The sequence below is a fragment of the Nerophis lumbriciformis genome, linkage group LG03 (genome assembly GCF_033978685.3).
Source record: "Nerophis lumbriciformis linkage group LG03, RoL_Nlum_v2.1, whole genome shotgun sequence".
In the NCBI taxonomy this organism is placed as follows: Eukaryota; Metazoa; Chordata; class Actinopteri; order Syngnathiformes; family Syngnathidae; genus Nerophis; species Nerophis lumbriciformis.
Genome location: NC_084550.2, coordinates 55,791,934 through 55,814,550, shown reverse-complemented (window position 1 = coordinate 55,814,550; position 22,617 = coordinate 55,791,934). Strand labels below are relative to the sequence as shown.

At 40.4% G+C, this 22,617-nt stretch overlaps 1 protein-coding gene across 1 annotated transcript in view; it reads right to left on the bottom strand.

Annotated features, from left to right (window-relative positions):
• LOC133587215 (cadherin-22) overlaps positions 1-22,617 on the bottom strand; it is a 615,599-nt gene that overhangs the window by 350,118 nt on the left and 242,864 nt on the right. The window contains exon 4 of the mRNA XM_072912852.1: positions 17,593-17,722. The gene's annotated coding sequence lies outside the window, so the exon portion shown is untranslated. The remainder of the gene's footprint in view (positions 1-17,592; positions 17,723-22,617) is intronic.

The window sequence follows — 22,617 nt, the reverse complement described above, 5'->3', positions numbered from 1 at the left end:
CTGGAACTAAGGTGCAAAGCCCAACTCCTGAAAAACAACCCCACACCATATTTCCTCCTCCACCAAATTTCACACTCGGCACAATGCAGTCCGAATTGTACCGTTCTCCTGGCAACCTCCAAACCCAGACTCGTCCATCAGATTGCCAGATGGAAAAGCGTGGTTCTTCACTCCAGAGAAGGCGTCTCCACGAGTTGCTGTTGTTCCGAAACTGTTGACAGTTGACTTTGGGATATTTAGAAGCGAGGGAATTTCACGACCGGATTTGTTGCACAGGTGGCATCCTATGACAGTTCCACGCTGGAAATCACTGAGCTCCTGATAGCGGCCAATTATTTCACAAATGTTTGTAGAAACAGTCTCCATGCCTAAGTGCTTGATTTTATACACCTGTGGCCGGGCCAAGTGATTAGGACACCTGATTCTGATCATTTGGATGAGTGGCCAAATACTTTTAGCAATATAGTGTACCTTTTTGAAATGGTGAAATTAGAGACTTCCTAAAAACCCAGCTTGTACAAAGTTCACTGACAAATTGAGTTTAACCGAGGTCCACACTTATATCCAGATCTGTGCTAACGTGAATACGTTATTTACCATGAATTGATGACTTAAACAAGTTGAGAAACTTATTCGGGTGCTACCATTTAGTGGTCAATTGTACGGAATATGTACTGTACTGTGAGGATTCTAGCGGGAACTCTCGTTCAACCCTTTTTCGATTACGCATGCACCTCCTGGTACCTTAGCACCTCCAAAACCCTCAAATCTAGACTCCAAACATCCAAGAACAAGCTAGTCAGATTACTTCTAGACCTCCACCCTAGATCCCACCTCACTCCTAACCCACTTCTCCAAAGTGGGCTGGCTCAGGGTGGAGTAAAACAACTTGCACTGAGCCTAGTCTATAAAATCCGCTATACCTCCCTGATACCGAAGTACATGTCAAACTACTTCATTAACGTAAATGACCGCCATAACCACAACACCAGGGGGAGATCCACTAACCACGTTAAACCCAGATTCCGATTTAACAAAGGTCTTAACTCATTCTCTTTCTATGCCACATCAATGTGGAATGCGCTCCCAACAGGTATAAAAGAAAGGGAATCTCTATCCTCCTTCAAAACCGCAATAAAAGTACACCTCCAGGCAACTTCAACCCTAAACTAACAATGTAAACAATCAAATGCAGATATGTTTCTTATGCCTTCTGATCTCTCACTCTCTCTCTATGTCCACTACTTGCTGTACATATCCTACCAAGTCAGACCTACACTGTTTCAATGTCCATTTATCTGTTCCCAATTGTTGATGAGTGATGATAACAACCAAACCTAACCACCCTCCCCCCGCCCCAACACCCTGAATTGTAAATAATGTAAATAATCCAATGTGTGATAACTGTATTATGATGATAATATATATCTGTATCATGAATCAATTTAAGTGGACCCCGACTTAAACAAATTGAAAAACTTATTCAGGTGTTACTATTTAGTGGTCAATTGTACGGAATATGTACTTCACTGTGCAAGCTACTAATAAAAGTCTCAATCTGTCAATCAATCAATCTACTAATAAACGTTTCAATCAATCAATCAATCAAATTCCTTAGCTTATTTGACATCCTAACATGTTTTGGTTTTAGAACTTGTGTCTTAATCCTAACAGCAATGAAAAGAGAACAACTGTCGTCCAAAACATCCGAAACCAGCTTATCTGTTCCTATTCTTTTTGTATCGGTTCCCTATTTTAGAGAATATAGATATTCGTCGTCACGCCTCCCCTGACACAGGCGGTACAGTCTGCCCACTTCTCCTTGTTTGTTCTGCTCCTCTACCTCCGACTGGTAAACACCACCCGTGTTTGTGCTCTGCATGGAGAATCAGCCCCGGTGCCCGCTCAGCCTTGGCCGAGCTCAGACTATTCCGGAAAGGGTCAAGGTCAGACACGCCTAAGCACGTCTGAAGATTTCCCCAAAATTAATTCCTCGAGAGGAAGAGATGCAGGAGAGGTGCAATGACCCGATGCCTTAATTAATAGCGGGATGAGGTAGGACATCTTCGAACATTTTTTTTTAGCTCTGTCGGCCTCTCGGCACATGTGAATGTGGCAATCAGCCTCGTTGGAGACTTAACGAGAGAATTAAAGTGCAGGACACAAGCACTCAGTGTCCTCTAAAGTTCCCCTTTGCCAAAATAGAGCATCCGGGGTCATCAGCACAGCAAATACGCTAACAGCAGATGCATTAAAGGTTTGATATTATAGTATCAATTTTAAATACGTGCCGGAGGTGCAGCAATAGTGTATCGGACGTGTGTTGGCTAAAATATATGGAGTTTCCACTGTCCACACTAGAAGTCTGTATCTTTAATGCTAATGAGCTGTGTGTCTCCAAGAAGCGCTATCAGAATCAGAAGTACTTTATTAATCCCCGAGTGGAAATTAAGATTTTCAGCACAAATCCCATTCAAGATCAGACAAACATTACAGGGAGACAGAACAGGATCGCTGACGGGTCTGCCAACTTCCGGCGCCCCTTACAAAAAAGGTGAGAAACAAATAAATAAATGATAAATGGGTTATACTTGTATAGCGCTTTTCTACCTTCAAGGTACTCAAAGCGCTTTGACACTATTTCCACATTCATCCATTCACACACACATTCACACACTGATGGCGGGAGCTGCCATGCAAGGCGCTAACCAGCAGCCATCAGGAGCAAGGGGTGAAGTGTCTTGCCCAAGGACACAACGGACGTGACTAGGATGGTAGAAGGTGGGGATTGAACCCCAGTAACCAGCAACCCTCCGATTGCTGGCACGGCCACTCTACCAACTTCGCCACGCCGTCCCCCAAACGGGTAAACGTTGGGAAGGAGGGCTGAGAAAAAAATAAATAAAATCCTCAATTCAAAACGATTTTCAATTAAAAATCAATACTTTTTTAATAACATTGGGAGCCAGTTGTTATGACCCGTTGCCCGGATCATAGTTTGTTTACGTTTATTTAGGTTTTGATTCACTTGTGTTCACAGGTATAAAAGAAAGGGCATCTCTATCCTCCTTCAAAACCGCAATAAAAGTACACCTCCAGGCAACTTCAACCCTAAACTAACACCCTCCCTGGATTGTTGTTAATCCATCCATCCATCCATCTTCTTCCGCTTATCCAAGGTCGGGTCGCGGGGGCAGCAGCCTAAGCAGGGAAGCCCAGACTTCCCTCTCCTCAGCCACTTCAGCCACTTCATCCAGCTCCTCTCGGGGGATCCCGAGGCGTTCCCAGGCCAGCCGGGAGACAGTCTTCCCAACGTGTCCTGGGTCTTCCCCGTGGCCTCCTACCGGTCGGACGTGCCCTAAACAGCGATCGGGTGGCATCCTGACCAGATGCCCGAACCACCTCATCTGGCTCCTCTCGATGTGGAGGAGCAGCGGCTTTACTTTGAGCTCCCCCCGGATGGCAGAGCTTCTCACCCTATCTCTAAGGGAGAGCCCCGCCACCCGGCGGAGGAAACTCATTTCGGCCGCTTGTACCCGTGATCTTGTCCTTTCGGTCATAACCCAAAGCTCATGGCCATAGGTGAGGATGGGAACGTAGATCGACCGGTAAATTGAGAGCTTTGCCTTTCGGCTCAGCTCTTTCTTCACCACAACGGATCGATACAGCGTCCGCATTACTGAAGATGCCGCACCGATCCACCTGTCGATCTCACGATCCACTCTTCCCTCACTCGTGAACAAGACTCCGAGGTATTTGAACTCCTCCACTTGGGGCAAGATCTCCTCCCCAACCCGAAGATGGCATTCCACCCTTTTCCGGGCGAGAACCATGGACTCGGACTTGGATGGGCTGATTCTCATCCCAGTCGCTTCACACTCGGTTGCGAACCGATCCAGCGAGAGCTGAAGATCCTGGCCAGATGAAGCCATCAGGACCACATCATCTGCAAAAAGCAGAGACCTAATCCTGCAGCCACCAAACCGGATCCCCTCAACACCTTGACTGCGCCTAGAAATTATGTCCATAAAAGTTATGAACAGAATCGGTGACAAAGGGCAGCCTTGGCGGAGTCCAACCCTCACTGGAAACGTGTCCGACTTACTGCCGGCAATGCGGACCAAGCTCTGACACTGATCATACAGGGAGCGGACCGCCAAAATCAGACAGTTCGATACCCCATACTCTCTGAGCACTCCCCACAGGACTTCCCGAGGGACACAGTCGAATGCCTTCTCCAAGTCCACAAAGCACATGTAGACTGGTTGGGCAAACTCCCATGCACCCTCAAGGACCCTGCCGAGAGTATAGAGCTGGTCCACAGTTCCACGACCAGGACGAAAACCACACTGTTCCTCCTAAATCCGAGGTTCGACTATCCGGCGTAGCCTCCTCTCCAGTACACCTGAATAGACCTTACCGGGAAGGCTGAGGAGTGTGATCCCACGATAGTTAGAACACACCCTCCGGTTCCCCTTCTTAAAGAGAGGAACCACCACCCCGGTCTGCCAATCCAGAGGTACTGCCCCCGACGGTACCTCTTGTTGTTAATAATGTTTTTCTTACGCCTTCTGATCTCTCTCTCTCTCTCTATGTCCACTACTTGCTGTACATATCCTACCAAGTCAGACCTACACTGTTTCAATATCCATTTCTCTGTTCTCAATTGTTGATGACTGATGATAACAACCAAATCTACCCCCCCCCCCCCCCCCCCCCTCCACACCCCGAATTGTAAATAATGTAAATAATTCAATGTATACACCCTGATGATTATCTTGTGTGATGACTGTATTATGATGATAGTATATATGTGTACTTAAACAAGTTGAAAAACGTATTCGGGTGTTACCATTTAGTGGTCAATTGTACGGAATATGTACTTCACTGTGCAACCTACTAATAAAAGTCTCAATCAATCAATCAATCAATCAATTGTGGTTTAAGTTCTGTTCCACTACCCCTGTTTTGGGTTTCTTGGTTGTCATGGGTGCTGATTGTTTTCACCTGCCTCTGATTAGTGTTCGGGACGCTCACCTGTTCCCGGGCACTAATCAGAGAGCTATTTAGTCCTGCCTGTCGCTTCACTCAGTCTGGCGCATGTGTTTGCTCTGGATTCCTGAACTAAGCTTTCCCTTTAGCAATTTCTTGTGCGTATGCTTTGTTTTCTTTGTGAGCTATTCCGATAGCTTCCCGTGCTATAGGCACACTTGTTTTGTTCGTTTTTGCATGTTTTTGAATGATTTATAGCAGTGGTTCTCAACCTTTTTTCAGTGATATACCCCTTGTGAAAATGTTTTTAATTCAAGTACCGTATTTTTCGGACTATAAGTCGCAGTTTTTTTCATAGTTTATGATAGTTGTATAATGTTTTTTTTCCCTTCTTTATTATGCATTTTCGGCAGGTGCGACTTATACTCCGAAAAATACGGTACCCCCTAATCAGAGCAAAGCATTTTTGGTTGAAAAAAAGAGATAAAGAAGTAAAATACAGCACTATGTCATCAGTTTCTGATTTATTAAATTGTATAACAGTGCAAAATATTTGTAGTGGTCTTTCTTGAACTATTTGGAAAAAAAAGATATAAAAATAACTAAAAACGTGTTGAAAAGTGATTCAATTATAAATAAAGATTTCTACACATCGAAGTAAGCATCAACTTAAAGTGCCCTCTTTGGGGATTGTAATAGAGATCCATCTGGATTCATGAACTTAATTCTAAACATTTCTTCACAAAAAAAGAAATCTTTAACATCAATATTTATGGAACGAAAAATCTAGCTGTCAACACTGAATATTTCATTGTTGCATTGTAATGAATGGAATAGCCTACTTGATTTGATGTTCAGTTTATGAACTTACATTCCTTTTTTTGTTGAAGTATTATTCAATAAATATATTTATAAAGGATTTTTGAATTGTTGCTATTTTTAGAATATTTTTCTAAAAATCTCACGTACCGCTTGGCATACCTTCAAGTACCCCCAGGGGTACGCGTACCCCCATTCGAGAACCACTGATTTATAGGAATACATATTTTCCTGCCTGAACCTTTGTCTCCGGAGTTCCTGCTGCATCGCTTGGAAGAACAATCCACGCATCACCGTGCGACCACCACATTACACCAGTTCTATGATTAACTACATTCCTTCATAAAATAGATAAAGAGCTCTGAACAATTTCTAAATTACTTAAAATAAAACTGGTATTGATTAATAAAATGCTTCCCAAACATTTAAAAAAGTCATATACAAATAAGGCAACCAGAGAAGTATCCCACACTTCTCTTTTCTAAAGTAAATCTGTACAGCAGACATATGCATCTATATCAACCATACGATTTGCCTGAGTGAATGGATAAGACACATTTTTATTTGTTTTAATCGATTAAGATTAGTTACAAATAAGAATTGGGATCAATCCAAAATTCAATTATTTTTTTTGGACACCCCTAATGAAAATATTTGTGGAAATTGTGTTTACCGCAATCTTGTTTGGTACAAATTAGCTGTGATAAACAAGGGTTTCTGTATTTGCCTGGTGGACAGTTAACAGAGCTCTGAGATTTCTTTTAGAATGCAAAACAGAGACCTGTTTTTTTTTTTTTTAAACTGTAATCCATGAAGTGTCAGGAATATACAAGGAGCGGGTTCATCTAGCTATTGTTGTATCTGAAGTGGTATGCAGATGGAAAGGGACAGACAAAAAGTGATGCTCATGAACAGGCTCTTAGGACACATATTGATCATTAAAACACTTTTTTATTTTTTACGTAATGCATATGTACATACTTTTATGAGGGGACATTATTCAGAATTACCTCTTGCATACACTACTGAAATGCTCTCATAAACAACTAACATGTTTTTCTCTCACACACACGACTGAAACGCTCTCATACACTACTGAAACCCTCATATACTTGAAACATGATCTGATAAAGGCCATGTTAGTCGTCTTGCAGAATATTTGCTATGTCCCCATCAACAAAGTTGTTTGTGACTACCGGACATGGCCAATAATCCCCAATAATATTTTGTTTGTCTCTTTGTGCTACAAACAATAAAGTAAAGACATCCCGCCCAGGGATAAGTCCTGTGTTGTTATTCAAATTAGAACCGTTTTTATTTCCAGATTTACTCTTAGGAGAGAAAACAAACAGAAGGAAAGTTTAAAAAAAATCAATTGAGTCTTAGACAGTGGGACCCTGGAGGTGTCCTGTGCAAATATAAGAGGCTGGACACTCCTATATCAAGTGTATAAATAACTGGCTTCATGTGACCCAAGGGTGTGAGTCTCATTACCATTTAGGATGGGATTTGAGGTGAGGCGAGTGCATAGCACAAACATTGGATTTTCTCAAGAGTATAACATCAATAATATCAGCAATGCAATTATCTTCTCTAACTAAATCAACTCTTAATAGAGCCTTCATATAGATGTTAGTCACTGCTGGGTTAGTACTATACACATTTCTACACACACGCAGTCACTTGAAAGTCATGTAATAAGAACACTCCATCTTGTTAAATTATATGTCTGCAAGTAAGGTATGATGTGCTTGCTGGCTTGAAAACCATCTGGGTGCATTGCATTAGCATGACAGGGGCCACCATTTGTAGCGCCTCCTGTGCTAAAAATGCACTGGAAGACATGCTATCATGCATGCAATACAGATATCATCGAAGTCGTAGAGTCCTTAGACTGATGGTCATCAGCACTTTTTGGCACCCTTTGAGAAAAAAAGAGGAAAACTGACAAAAAAAAAAAAAAGAACATTTCTATTGAGATGGAGTACTGCCATGTAAACCCCGAAAGAACATTTTGAAACTGAAGATTACATTTCCTGCAATTGAGTGTATTTCTATACTTTATTTAACCGTTCAATTTATTCTCATCTACCTACCTTTTTTGGCTGTCCTTTTGATACTGTCGGAGGCAGATATTTACATATATCCGTATTTAAGTGTTACTTCTTTATTTTCATAATCATATTACAAAACAGCTAGTGTTTTTCTTCCAATTGTGATCTTTTGGTTGTCTGCAAATACTGTGTGCTAACCTTGAATATGGAATGTAAGAAAGAGAGATACTCCTTCTTTTATCTCTTCTCATGTCCAGGTGCGGGGGACAGTGGGCATGTGTTTGGGCTGAAAAGACAAGACAGCGAGGGTGGGAGGGAGAGAGACTTGATAGAATAGAAGGTTTCCATATTTTGAGGGCAGACCATCTTAGCTGCGCGATTGAATGTTCTATGCTGGACTGGTCTCATTTATATTTACAAAGCTTTGAAAATGTATTACAAAATACCTGTTCTGTCTCTGGTGGTTCTTTTACTCAGCTTTAAGTGTCGTAATGAGCTTGGGAGCGACGACCAGAAACTTGAATTCCCTGGGAGGAACAACTGGTCCAAACGCAACATATAAATATATATATATATATATATATATATATATATATATATATATATATATATATATATATATTTATATGTCCCATGTGATGTACCACAGAATTGTTGGGTTATTTTAGTAGATAATTTACTTTATTCCTACATTATTATCCAGGAAATCGCAAAAAGCCGCTGCCTGACCAGGGCTCAGAAAATCTGCAGAGACTCCTCCCGCCCCCACCAAGGACTATTTTCACTGCTGGACTCTAGAAAGAGGTTCCGCAGCCTCCGTAGCAGAACCTCCAGGTTCTGTAACAGCTTCTTCCCTCAGGCCATAAGACTCCTGAACGCATCATAATAATCCTCTCAATCCCCCCCCAAAAACGGATTAACTCGCTGGAATATAAAGACAATATAACATACATACATAAATGTGGATGCATATGCAAAAGTGCAATATATTTATGTGTACAGTAATCTATTTATTTATATCTGCACATTATTGCTCTTTTATCCTGCACTTCAACGAGCTAATGCAACACAATTTCGTTCTTATCTGTACTGTAAATTTCAAATTGGAATGACAATAAAATGAAGTCTAACTCTAAGTCTAATGCAAAGAACTCAGAAAATGTTTCCGAAATGGCAACTCTATCCTGTAGCCACGCCCTCTTTAGTAATATATTTCTGGTGTTGTGACCTCTGTTTACATCCGTCACATCAAAAATGTACCTTCTCGCTGGCTAGTAATAAATGCTAGAACAGGGGTGTCCATACCACAGCCCACGGGCCAGCTTCAATTTTGACCATGATATGATGGCACAAGTTCAATTTTTCAAGTTTTCATATTATATTTGAATACCTAGGGGTCTGAGGGGTGGCATTATGTCGGTGTTTCAGGTCAGTGACCATATGGTGTTCTTTTTAGACACTAGGAGCACAGCATTCACTTATATGACCCAATCCAAACAACCTTTACTAGTCATGGTACAAAAAAAAAAAAAAATCAACCAGCACAAAAAGTCAACACACACGTTCACACATAACACAACCTGCACACTGAACTTTGTGGATATTATAACAAAAATGCCTCTTAACCATAAAACAATCAAAATTACAGCAGTTAAAATCCCCTGCAAGGCATGGTGGGAATATGTAGAACACTCTCTCCACACTTATCCATGTTTGACTTTTAGCTGCTTGATATTTTTGATTGATTACAAAGCTTTAAATAGGTCGTCACAGAAGTAAACAAGGTAGGGGTTGAACTTCCACATACTCTTAATATTCAATAATAATAATGATCAATTATATATCTATTATAATATGTAAACACACACACAAACATACATACGTATGTGTGTGTGTGTGTATATATATATATATATATATATATATATATATATATATATATATATATATATATATATATATATATATATATATATATATATATATATCCTGGTGTCTTTTTGTGTCGTTCTCGCCATCCCCGGGTCTAAATTGGCTGTCAAAGTGTACCAACTTGTTGGAATACGTCCTTGTCCTTCTCCTATCCAGATGAGAAGCACAATTTATGATCTTGAATAAAGTTTGACGAGCAATGAAACGACCATGTCAACATTGGCCTGCAGGCTTGTGATCACGATGCGGCTATAAATAGTCCGTCTGCGTTAGCGCTCATAATAACAATATCACTAACATTTGGTTAATATTCAAGTCACGAAATGTAAATGAAGTATTTTTGGCGTTTTTTTGGATAAAGTTAAAGGACCACTGATAGTCACACACACACTAGGTGTGGTGAAAGTATCCTCTGCATTTGACCAATCCCCTTGTTCCACCCCCTGGGAGGTGAGGGGAGCAGTGAGCAGCAGCGGTGGCCACGCTCAGGAATAATTTTGGTGATTTAACCCCCATATCCAAGTCACAAAATGCAAATGGAGTATTTTTGGCGGTTTTTGGATGCTTATGTATTGGCTTTTATGAGCGGAATAGATGAACCTCCCATTGGCTCCGTTGTAAGCTGACTTTCAATTAATTTTATTTACGAGTTAGATACATAAAAAACAAAAACATATACATCGGTTGTCATGTGTTTCAAAATGATTTTGAACGGTATTCCCCCAAAAAGGTGCAGTTCCCCTTTAGTTAAGTCCTGCCCCTGGAAAAAGAAACAGTTTTCCTAACAATGGCCATGTTTTTTTAACCAATCTTGCTGAAATTTTGCACACAAGTGCTTCTTTGTCTTCTAAAGATGTGTACCAAATTTGGCAACGATCCTGTTAAACAGACTTAAGTTACAGTATGTGTTATTTTTAGGGCGCATTGAGCTGTGTGAGACGTTCCAAGTCAATCCGACTTATGAACCATGTGGTGCATTTATCCAAAAAAATAATATTTCCAGCATGCTATGTGCAGTAGAGAGTTACCTTACTGAACTTGCATTGACAAAGTACTACTAAAAAGTGCAACGATTGTCACTAACTACGCGTGGATAATATGTGTTACCATAAACATACTTAATGTGACAGGAAGAGTAACAGTTAACATCACGTAACTTGAAGCCAGCTGTTTTATTTGCCTTAACTTAATTAGAAAAGCAGTTGAGGAATATTTAATTCTCATTACCAGAGCCAAGGCTATGTTTTATTCAGCGTTTTTTCTCCATCCTTCTGTCCACTTGTTGGCAATGATTGGACGTCATGGGGGGGAGGGGGGCTGCAGCATGGACCAACAAAGAGCCCTTTGAGGTTTTTAAGCAGATATACATTTTTTTTAAGCACCGCACAAAAACAGCAACAAAAAGCAAAGGCCTGTTGTCATGCAACTGTTGTGCGGCCTCAAAAGCAATATCAGGGCCGGAGAAATGCAATATCGTCCAATTTAACTGGAGAATAAAACAGCAGCAAAGCAGACAAGAGAGATTAAACAATACCTGCAGCCACACACACACACACGCACACACACACACACACACACACACACACACACACACGTGTGCAGAATGTGAACACACAGGTTAAGTAACACTCGCTTCCTGTAGTGCATATCTACAAATATAGTGATAAATAATCTCCCGACCATTTAGGCTGTCGAGATCAAGTAAGAGCAACAGGTGGTGCTACTACCACTATAGTAACGTTCTTGCAAAAAAGTAGCAAAAAAGGGGAATAATGCATTTTTTCCCCCAAATGCTGACTATTTAGGGCTGAATATTTATCAAAACTTGCACCCTCTACTATATTGCCTGGGCTATTATTTTCCTGACATATACTCCACAAGATGGCGCTGTAATCAAACTCATAATGTGCTTAACTCAAAACTAGGGTTATACGGTATACCGGTACTATACTGCCTCTGAAAAGTACCTTAAAAACTAACGATAATGAACTTTACTCCAGCAGTCAGATGTTGCTGTTTGGCCACAATGCCCAGCAATATGTTTGGAAGAGAAAAGGTGATGCCTTTAATCCCAGGAACACCAAACCTACCGTCAAGCATGGTGGTGGTAGTTGTATGCTCTGGGCCTGTTTTGCTGCCAATGGAACTGGTGCTTTACAGAGAGTAAATGGGACAATGAAAAAGGAGGATTACCTCCAAATTCTTCAGGACAACCTAAAATCATCAGCCCAGAGATTTGGTTTTGGGTGCAGTTGGGTGTTTCAACAGGACAATGACCCCAAACACACGTCAAAAGTCGTAAAAGAATGGCTAAAACAGGCTAGAATTAAGGTTTTAGAATGGCCTTCCCAAATTCTTCAGGACAACCTAAAATCATCAGCCCAGAGATTTGGTTTTGGGTGCAGTTGGGTGTTTCAACAGGACAATGACCCCAAACACACGTCAAAAGTCGTAAAAGAATGGCTAAAACAGGCTAGAATTAAGGTTTTAGAATGGCCTTCCCAAAGAGTTAAACGTGTGGACAATGCTGAAGAAACAAGTCCATGTCAGAAAACCAACACATTTAGCTGAACTGTACCGAATTTGTCAAGAGGAGTGGTCAAAAATTCAACCAGAAGCTTGTGGATGGCTACCAAAAGCGCCTTATATATATATATATATATATATATATATATATATATATATATATATATATATATATATATATATATATATATATATATATATATATATATATGTATATGTATATATTCCGAGTGCGATGATGTCATGTTATCGATGAGAAAATGCATTTTTAGACAATATGATTTGCCTGGGGCAGCACAGTGACACAGGGGTTAGCAGTCCTGGGTTCAATCCCGGGCTCGGGATATTTATGTGTGGAGTTTGCATGTTCTCCCCGTGACTGCGTGGGTTCCCTCCGGGTACTCCGGCTTCCTCCCACCTCCAAAAACATGCACCTGGGGATAGGTTGATTGGCAACACTAAATTGGCCCTAGTGTGTGAATGTTGTCTGTCTATCTGTCTTGGCCCTGCGATGAGGGGGCGACTTGTCCAGGGTGTACACCGCCTTCCGCCCGAATGCAGCTTAGATAGGCTCCAGCACCCCCCGCGACCCCGAACGGGACAAGCGGTAGAAAATGGATGAATGGATGGATGATTTGCCTGAGCAGCTAGGACACACAGAGTGTAACAAGCGGTAGAAAATGGATTACAAAGGACAGATTTAAAAAAAAAATAATAATAATAATAATAATGGTTGGGGGCGTGGCTAAGAGGGGGAGGAGTATATTTACAGCTAGAATTCACCAAGTCAAGTATTTCATATATATATATATATATATATATATATATATATATATAAGAAATACTTGACTTTCAGTGAATTATAGCTTTAAATATGTATTTATTTTATATATATATATATATATATATACACATATACATATATAAAAGAAATACTTGAATTTCAGTGTTCATTTATTTACACATATACTTGTTGAGTTAAGGGTTGAATTGTCCATCCTTGTTCTATTCTCTGTCACTATTTTTCTAACCATGCTGAACACCCTCTCTGATGATGCAATGCTGTGTGGCACGCACAAAAGTGCTTTCCTCAAATGCACTAGATGGCAGTATTGTCCTGTTTAAGAGTGTCACAACATTGCTGTTTACGGCAGACAAACTGCTTTACGGTAGACGAAAACGTGACTGCTGTTGTTGTGTGTTGTTACCGCGCTGGGAGGACGTTAATGAAACTGCTTAACAATAAACCCACATAAGAAACCAACAACTCGCCCTCCATCATTCTACAGTTATAACGTGATTGGGCAGGCACGCCGTTTATATTGTGGGAAAGCCTGAATTTCGGGAGATTTTCGGGAGATAATTTGCCCCGGGAGGTTTTCGGGAGAGGCGCTGAATTTCGGGAGTCTCCCGGAAAATCCGGGAGGGTTGGCAAGTATGGCTGCAGCAAAAAAAATAATAAAATACATAAATAAACTCAGAGCGGCGTTTTGGCAAGAGGAACATCGAGTACCTGCGGCTGCGGCAAGCATTCAACAAATGTTGTTTAGATCGTCACTTTTTTATATTTCATTAAAAAAAAACACGTAAGTGATATTTTGACGTGAAAATGAATATTTAAAACGCGGATTTCGGCGTTTCAGTGGACATTTTCGATGCCTCAAGCTAGCAAGATTTGTTTGCGCCAAGATCATTTTCATTTAAAAGTATCATCTCATAACTGCAGATGTGTACTTTTAAAGTTTATCATTGAAATTTAGGAGATGTCCATTTTTTTCCACATGACTGCTTCACTATTGTGCCTGTGATAATTAATGCCTAAATGACAAAAACAAATAAAATATGGAAATGCTTTACCTTTTAAAACGCATGCAAAAAAATAGCATATGCAAGTGTAAAAAAAATAAATCAATAAAAAAACCAGAAAAAAGAATTGCCTCGAGTTAATCAATACATCCATGTCAGCAATGAAGTGTCTAAACACAATGTTGCTCCTGCAGGGACCAGCAGGCCATTTCATTCCAAGGCCACACATGCACAACATTTATCACCAGGCAATAGGAGCTTCAGACCCTCAGGGGATAAAAACAATATTGCACATATCCACAGTGGATGCATGTTAGGAGAGAAAATACTTAATAATCACGCTTGCACTGACACATTCACACACACACACACATGTGGAGAAACCCACACAAAGAGAATCGTGAGGCCCAGGCAACATGAAAAAAACTAACATCCCCAGCTGTTAGCCATATAATGACAGCCTATTGGATTACAGTGACAGTTCTCCATGCAGCAGCGGGATATACAATGCAATCACCAGAGGACTGTTGTACATTGCATTGAAACGGGCTCAGAAAGAACATAATCTCAATTTAACACACTCCTAAAACAGCAAAAGTCATGGGGAATACTTAATGTTACATTTAAATGACTTGTCAAAATGTGATCTGGTTCAGATCTGGATTTAAACTGCCATTTATACTATATGTATATGCACAGCGAGCTTATTCCTGTAGCGGCTTGTAATAGGATGTAGGCACTAAATAGGCGTCGAGATTATATCAGGTTCATTACACCACAGCTATTATAAAGAATGTTTGCTTATATTGACACACTTCACAACAGTCCTGAAATAGGTATTAGTGCTGTAAAATTATTGGAAGAAATTGGGATGAAACACTACTATATTATCACGGTTTTATGTGTACTTCAGTCTAAAGTAGAGGAGACGCTGGTACTCACCAACTTGGCAGTCAGTTTGGCCGGCAAGACGTCATGAGTTTATTAAGAAATCTAACCCGCGGGGTGTTTGCTAATTAATTTTAAACAACCTAATGGTCTGATTGCTGCAAATTTAACACCATCGTGTGGCTAACGGGAATACATCAGGTCAATGATCATTAATAGTGGTCGGTTCGAAACACAGCGCAGCATTCACTCATATTACCTAAACCGAACAACCTTCCCTAGTCATGAAAACAATAAATAATGCAACTGACACACACGGTTACACATAACACAACCTGATCACTGAATGAATTTTGTGCATATTATTACAAAAAAATGTCCAATCACCGTAAAAACGTAAAATATATTACAATGTATGAATGGAAAAACGCAAAACTCGCTACACTCATCCATGTTTAGCGCATTTTAACTGCTTGATATTTCTGATTGATTACAAAACTTTAAGGATGCCGTCACGGAAGTAAACAATGTAGAAGTTGAACTTTCACATACTCTTAATATCCAATTATATTCATTATTAATTATATATCCATTATATTAATATAAAATGTACACATACTGTATATAGGCTATATATTTTGTTACTTTATGCAATCGGCTTTCGGCCCCTGGCTAAATTTTTTTAGCCCAATGCGGCCCCCAAGTCAAAATGTTTGGACAACCCTGGTCTAAAGATTATTATTTTTGTTACCGTAAGGCTATGGTTCTTTATTATTGACTTTGTTCTTTATCCGTAGCTTTGAGTCATTAGAGAAAAAGGGGTATTTAAATACAATTCACTTAATTTCACTTCCCAAATAGGAGACTTTGACAACCAAAGAGGGTTTTTAGGATCTGGCTTCACTGCATTCTTGGCAACCGGCTTCTGTACTGAACCGAATCTTCCCTACTCAAAAATCTGATTGCAACTTTTATTTGCAACACGATAAAAGTCTACCAGGTTGAAATTCACACAGAACACAACTTAAACAAAAAAACACTCAACAAAAATACAAATGCAACACTTATGTTTGTATTTAATTTATCATAAGCTGAACTGAAATATCTGAAACGTTTTATAGGCTAAATGTTTCGCAATCTGTGTTAGTGAGCACATATCCGTTGCTGAGATCCACCTCACAGGTGTGGTATATCAAGATGTCGATTAAACGGCATGATTATTGCACAGGTGTGGTGCCGACCCGGACAATCCCAAACATGCTAAATGGGTGACGTGTCCAGTGAGTATGCTTTCAATGCAATAACTGGTATGTTTCCAGGAACTGAGTACAGATCCTTGCAACAGGGGGCCATGCATTATCATGTTGCACAGGGTGATGGTCGTGCATGAATAGTACAACAACGGGCCCTAGGATCATGTCACTGTGCATTCAGAATGCCGTCAGTAAAATATAGCTGTGTTGTTTCTTGTCTATAACATACTTGTACTTCGCTACATCCACATCTTTGACATCAGCAAAGATGCACACCCACGCAATGCCATCCATGCATCCATCTTCTTCCGCTTATCCGAGGTCGGGTCGCAGGGGCAACAGCCTAAGCAGGGAAGCCCAGACTTCCCTCTCCCCAGCCACTTCGTCCATCTCCTGCCGGGGTATCCCGAGGCATTCCCAGGCCAGCCGGGAGACATAGTATTCCCAAAGTGTCCTAGGTCTTCCCCGTGGCCTCCTACCGGTCGGACGTACCCTAAACGCCTAGGGAGGCGTTCGGGTGGCATCCTGACCAGATGCCCGAACCACCTCATCTGGAACCTCTCTGCTTTACTTTGAGCTCCTCCCGGATGGCAGAGCTTCTCACCCTATCTCTAAGGGAGAGCCCCGCCATCCGGCGGAGGTTACTCATTTCGGCCGCTTGTACCCGCGATCTTGTGCTTTCGGTCATAACCATAGGCTCATGACCATAGGTGAGGATGGGAACGTAGATCGACCGGTAAATTGAGAGCTTTGCCTTCCAGCACAGCTCCTTCTTCACCACAACGAATCGATACAGCGTCCGCATTACTAAAGACGCTGCACCGATGAGCCTGTGGATCTCACGAGCCACTCTTCCCTCACTCGTGAACAAGACTCCAAGGTATTTGAACTCCTCCACATGGGGAAAGGTCTTCTCCCCAACCACTCTACCCTTCACCGGGCGATAACCATGGACTCTGACTTGGAGTCGCTTCACACTCGGCTGCGAACCGATCCAGTGAGAGCTGAAGATCCTGGCCAGATGAAGCCATCAGAACCACATCATCTGCAAAAAGCAGAGACCTAATCCTGCAGCCACAATACCGGATCCCATCAATGCCCTGACTGCGCCTAGAAATTATGTCCATAAAAGTTATGAACAGAATCGGTGACAAAGTGCAGCCACACCGTGAAAACCGGGATTTATCCCTGGAAATGAAAACCTCTCCAAAGGTGACGAACGTTGTCAAATAGGAGCATTTGCCCACTCGAGTCGGTTACAATGACAGACTTTAGTCAGGTCGAGACCCAGATAAGGACGACGAACATCCGGATTAATTTACCTGAGATAGTTTCTGGCAGTTTATGAAGAAATTCTCAGACCATCATGGAGGTGAAGACGCTGGATGTGGAGATCCTGGACTGGGTCTGCGGTTGTCAGGCCAGATGGAAGTAGTTTATTCCCTGGACCACCTTTGGAGATGGTGAAATACAGAGTGAAATGAAGAGTCAAATCACAGGCAACAGCTCTGGTGAACGTTTGTAATAAAACTGCACATTCTAAAGACGTTTGCAATACTCATGCTGCCCGCATCATCATCTTGATATGCCTCACCTGTGAGGTGGATGGATTGATTTGACAAAGTAGAAGTGGTTAAGACATATTTGGTAACAATATTTGTTGATCTTTAAGTTTGCGCAAAAACAGAAATAGTGTGTGTACATTTGTGTTAAGTTAATACAACATTTGCGAGAGATGATGATAAATCATGCCTAATACCTTGAATAGTAGCATTACAGTCGTGGTTAAAAGTTGACATACACTTGTAAAGAACATGTCATGGCTGTCTTGAGTTTCCAATAATTTCTACAACTCGTATTTGTTTGTGATAGAGTGATTGGAGCACATACTTGTTGGCCACAAAAAACATTCATGAAGTTTGGTTCTTTTATGAATTTATTATGGGTCTACTGAAAATTAGACCAAATCTGCAGGGTCAAAAGTATACATAGAATAGAATAGAATAGAAGAATAGAATGGACTTCATTGTCATTATATTTGCATATAACGAGATTAAGGACTTCAACTTAAGGTGCGGTAGTGGGAACAAATATGGGGTAAAAATAAATAAATAATAAAATAAAATAAATTACACAACAGGCAATAAAGAAAAAAAAAACTAACAATTGAAATAAACAGACTACTATCCAATAAAAATAATAAGCAACCCTGTACAATATACAAAACACTATAGAAATACAAAATACTATACATACATAAATACATACAACAATGTTAATATTTGGTTACATGTCCCTTGGCAAGTTTCACTGCAATAAGGCGCTTTTGGTAGCCATCCACAAGCTTCTGCATAATAGTACCACCACCATGTTTGACGGTAGGTTTGGTGTTCCTGGGATTAAAACCTCTAAAGGCTTAATTGGCCACATGCGTGGACAGCACCTTTTAGCTCTTATTTCCAAAATTGTGTACACTACTGAATTGGGGTCTTATGGCCGCTTATGTGGACACTTATGCTGCCATCTGGTGGTGTCAGAAGAGTATAACATACAATGGAATTTGTAAAAAAAAAAAAAAGGGTAAAAATAAGAATTAGCATGTCACTAAACATGAAGTACACGTTTGTTACTTATGCACTAAGTACATCATATCAACAGACCACACAACTTTCCTCCAGAAGGTTTTATCTGTGTCCATGTGATGTCAGATTAAACAAAAATTGAGCTGTTTGGCCACAATACCCAGCAATATGTTTGGAGGAGAAAAGGTAAGGCCTTTAATCCAAGGAACACCATTCCTACCGTCAATCATGGTGGTGGTAGTATTATACGCTGGGCCTGTTTTGCTGCCAATGCAACTAGTGCTTTACAGAGAGTAAATGGGACAATGAAAAAGGAGTATTATCCAAATTCTTCAGGACAACCTAAAATCATCAGCCCGGAGGTTGGGTCTTGGGCGCAGTTGGGTGTTCCAACAGGACAATGACCCCAAACACACATCAAAAGTGGTAAAGGAATGGCTAAATTAAGGTTTTAGAATGGCCTTACCAAAGTCCTGACTTAAATGTGTGGACAATGCTGAAGAAACAAGTCCATGTCAGAAAACCCAAAAAATGTAGCTGAACTGCACCAATTTTGTCAAGACGAGTGGTCAAAAATTCAACTAGAAGCTTGTGGATGGCTACCAAAAGTGCCTTATTGCAGTGAAACTTGCCAAGGGACATGTAAGCAAATATTAACATTGCTGTATGTATACTTTTGACCCAGCACATTTTCAGTAGACCCATAATATATTCATAAAAGAACCAAACTTCATGAATGTTTTTTTTTGTGACCAACAAGTATGTGCTCCAATCACTCTTTACAAGTGTATGTAAACTTTTAAACACGACTGTACGTAACAAATATTATTATTTACAAAAGCTACAAAATGAAAGTAATTAAACTGCAAAAGTTTGCCTCCTATTGTCGTGCAATCTTTTTATGATTCAGTTTGGATTATTTATTTTTTTTTTACGCCTTGAGAAACTTGAGTGGCATACTCGAGGTCAAGCTGAGCGACAAAATATGTTATAGAGGTACAACAGGATTATTTTTTTCCTTTCACCAGACGGACAATAACATCATTTTAGCTACCTAAATAGAGCTGTTGAAAAAACAGCCCTCATCTCTCTGCAAAAATCTATCTCAGAGAGGCCATTCAGAACTTCCTTATTTTTATTTTTTTTCGGTGCAAAAGTACCAGCAGCCTGAGAAATAGCTTTGCGCTCTTTTCTCGTGATGCACAACAAAAAAAAGCGACTGGATAGGTATGGTAATTGATGACAGCCCGACGGCTTCAAAACACCAGCCGCAGGATAAATAAGACCCTCTTTTAATGAGAATCAAAGACCCGCTGAGCTTGTGCACACAGACAAACACAGACACACATGCGGCTGCCAAACAAGTCGCCCCCTGCAGGGATTACACCTCGTGCGGTTAGCTAAACACCGCCATTCACTTTGAACACAATGGTTATAGCTTTCTGCCTATGGTGCACACTCCACTGCGGATGGCCCCACCACCGTTTATTTCCATCCCGCATCAACCGGTGTCGACAGCCAAAATTAAAGTAAGTGATGCAGATGCTTCTTCTCGCCAAATACAAGCATTTCCATTGGCCTGGTGTCACTTAGCAAGTCAAAATGTCTGCAGATGGGGCGATGGCAGAGGGTGTGACAACGTAAAGCATACTTGCCAACCCTCCCGGATTTTCCGGGAGACTCCCGAAATTCAGCGCCTCTCCCGAAAACCTCCCGGGACACATTTTCTCCTGAAAATCTCCCGAAATTCAGGCGGAGCTGGAAGCCACGCCCCCTCCAGCTCCATGCGCACCTGAGTGACGTCAGGTGCGCAACACCACGTAAATCGTTGGCCAACCAAAAAGTAACCCCAGTACGCTATAGCCAACATTCACCAGGAGATGGCAACAGACAAACATAGATCACTATTACATTCCTCCCCTTTTAGAAATGTATAGAAGTTACTCAAAATAAATAAACAACCCAACCAAAAAATGCAGCAGCTCAATTAAAAAACTGTACTTAAGCCACATTCTTTTCTTTTTTTTTTTAGTACTGAACTCTTAACCCTCATTTGTAAAAAATAACATGCTTATTATACAAACAGTATTTGTACACCTGTAACACATATTTGTATACTGTCTTCAGAGATTCAGTTTTTTTGGTGGTACTCGAAACCTTTCTGGGTACCTGCGAAAGGGTGTTCAGCATGGTTGGAAAAATAGTGACAGAGAATAGAACAAGGATGGACAATTCAACCCTTAACTCAACAATGAGTAGATGAGTGTTATGTGTGTGTATATGTGTAAATAAATGAACACTGAAATTCAAGTATTTCTTTTATTTATATATATATATATATATATATATATATATATATATATATATATATAATATATATATAGCTAGAATTCACTGAAAGTTAAGTATTTCTTATATATATATATATATATATATATATATATACATATACACATATATATATATATATATATATATATATATATATATATATATATACATACACACATATACATATATATATATATATATATATATATATATATATATATATATGAAATACTTGACTTGGTGAATTCTAGCTGTAAATATACTCCTCCCCTCTTATGAGTGTGAATGAGTGTAAATGGGAGAGGGAGGTTTTTTGGGTTGGTGCACTAATTGTAAGTGTATCTTGTGTTGTTTATGTTGATTTAATTAAAAAAAAACAAAAAAAAAACGATACCGATAATAAAAAAACGGATACCGATAATTTCCGATATTACATTTTAACGCATTTATAACGTATCTAGTTAAAATCAAAACAAATTGTGAAGGTGTGCGCACGCGGAGGGGCAGAGACAGAGAGAGCGAGAGAGTGAGGGAGTGGATTGAGACTCCCGAGTTTCAGTGCCCCTCCCGAAAATCTCCCGGGGCAACTAATCTCCCGAAATTGTCCTGATTTCCATGCAGACAACAATATCGGGGGCGTGCCTTAAAGCCACTGCCTTTGCGTGCCGGCCCAATCACATAATATCTATGGCTTTTCACATTCACACTGAGGGTGGCCGTATAAACAACTTTAACACTGTTACAAATATGCGCCACACTGTGAACCCACACCAAACAAGAATGACAAACACATTTCGGGAGAACATCCGCACTGTAACACAACATAAACACAACAGAACAAATACCCAGAACCCTTTGCGTCCCTCTTCCGGGACACTACAATATACACCACCCGCTACCCCCTAACCCCCACCTCATATATATATATATATATATATATATATATATATATATATATATATATATATATATATATATATATATATATATATATATAGGCCCTGCGATGAGGTGGCGACTTGTCCAGGGTGTACCCCGCCTTCCGCCCGATTGTAGCTGAGATAGGCTCCAGCGCCCCCCGCGACCCCGAAGGGATTAAGCGGTACAAAATGGATGGATGGATATTATATATATATATATATATATATATATATATATATATATATATATATATATATATATATATAGGGGCGGTATAGCTCGGTTGGTAGAGCGGCCGTTGCAGGTTCGATCCCCGCATCTGCCATCCTAGTTACTGTTGTTGTTGGAGTTGGAGCGAGGAGACTGAGAAGAAAAAAACATATATTGCTGGAAAGCAATCGCTGCATGAAAATAAAAATACTTGATTCAAACGATATACGGGTCTCCCGAAGATCTGTCGGCCAGGAGACTAATCACCTGTCGCTGTCTTCGAGGCCGGTCCTTGCACACCCA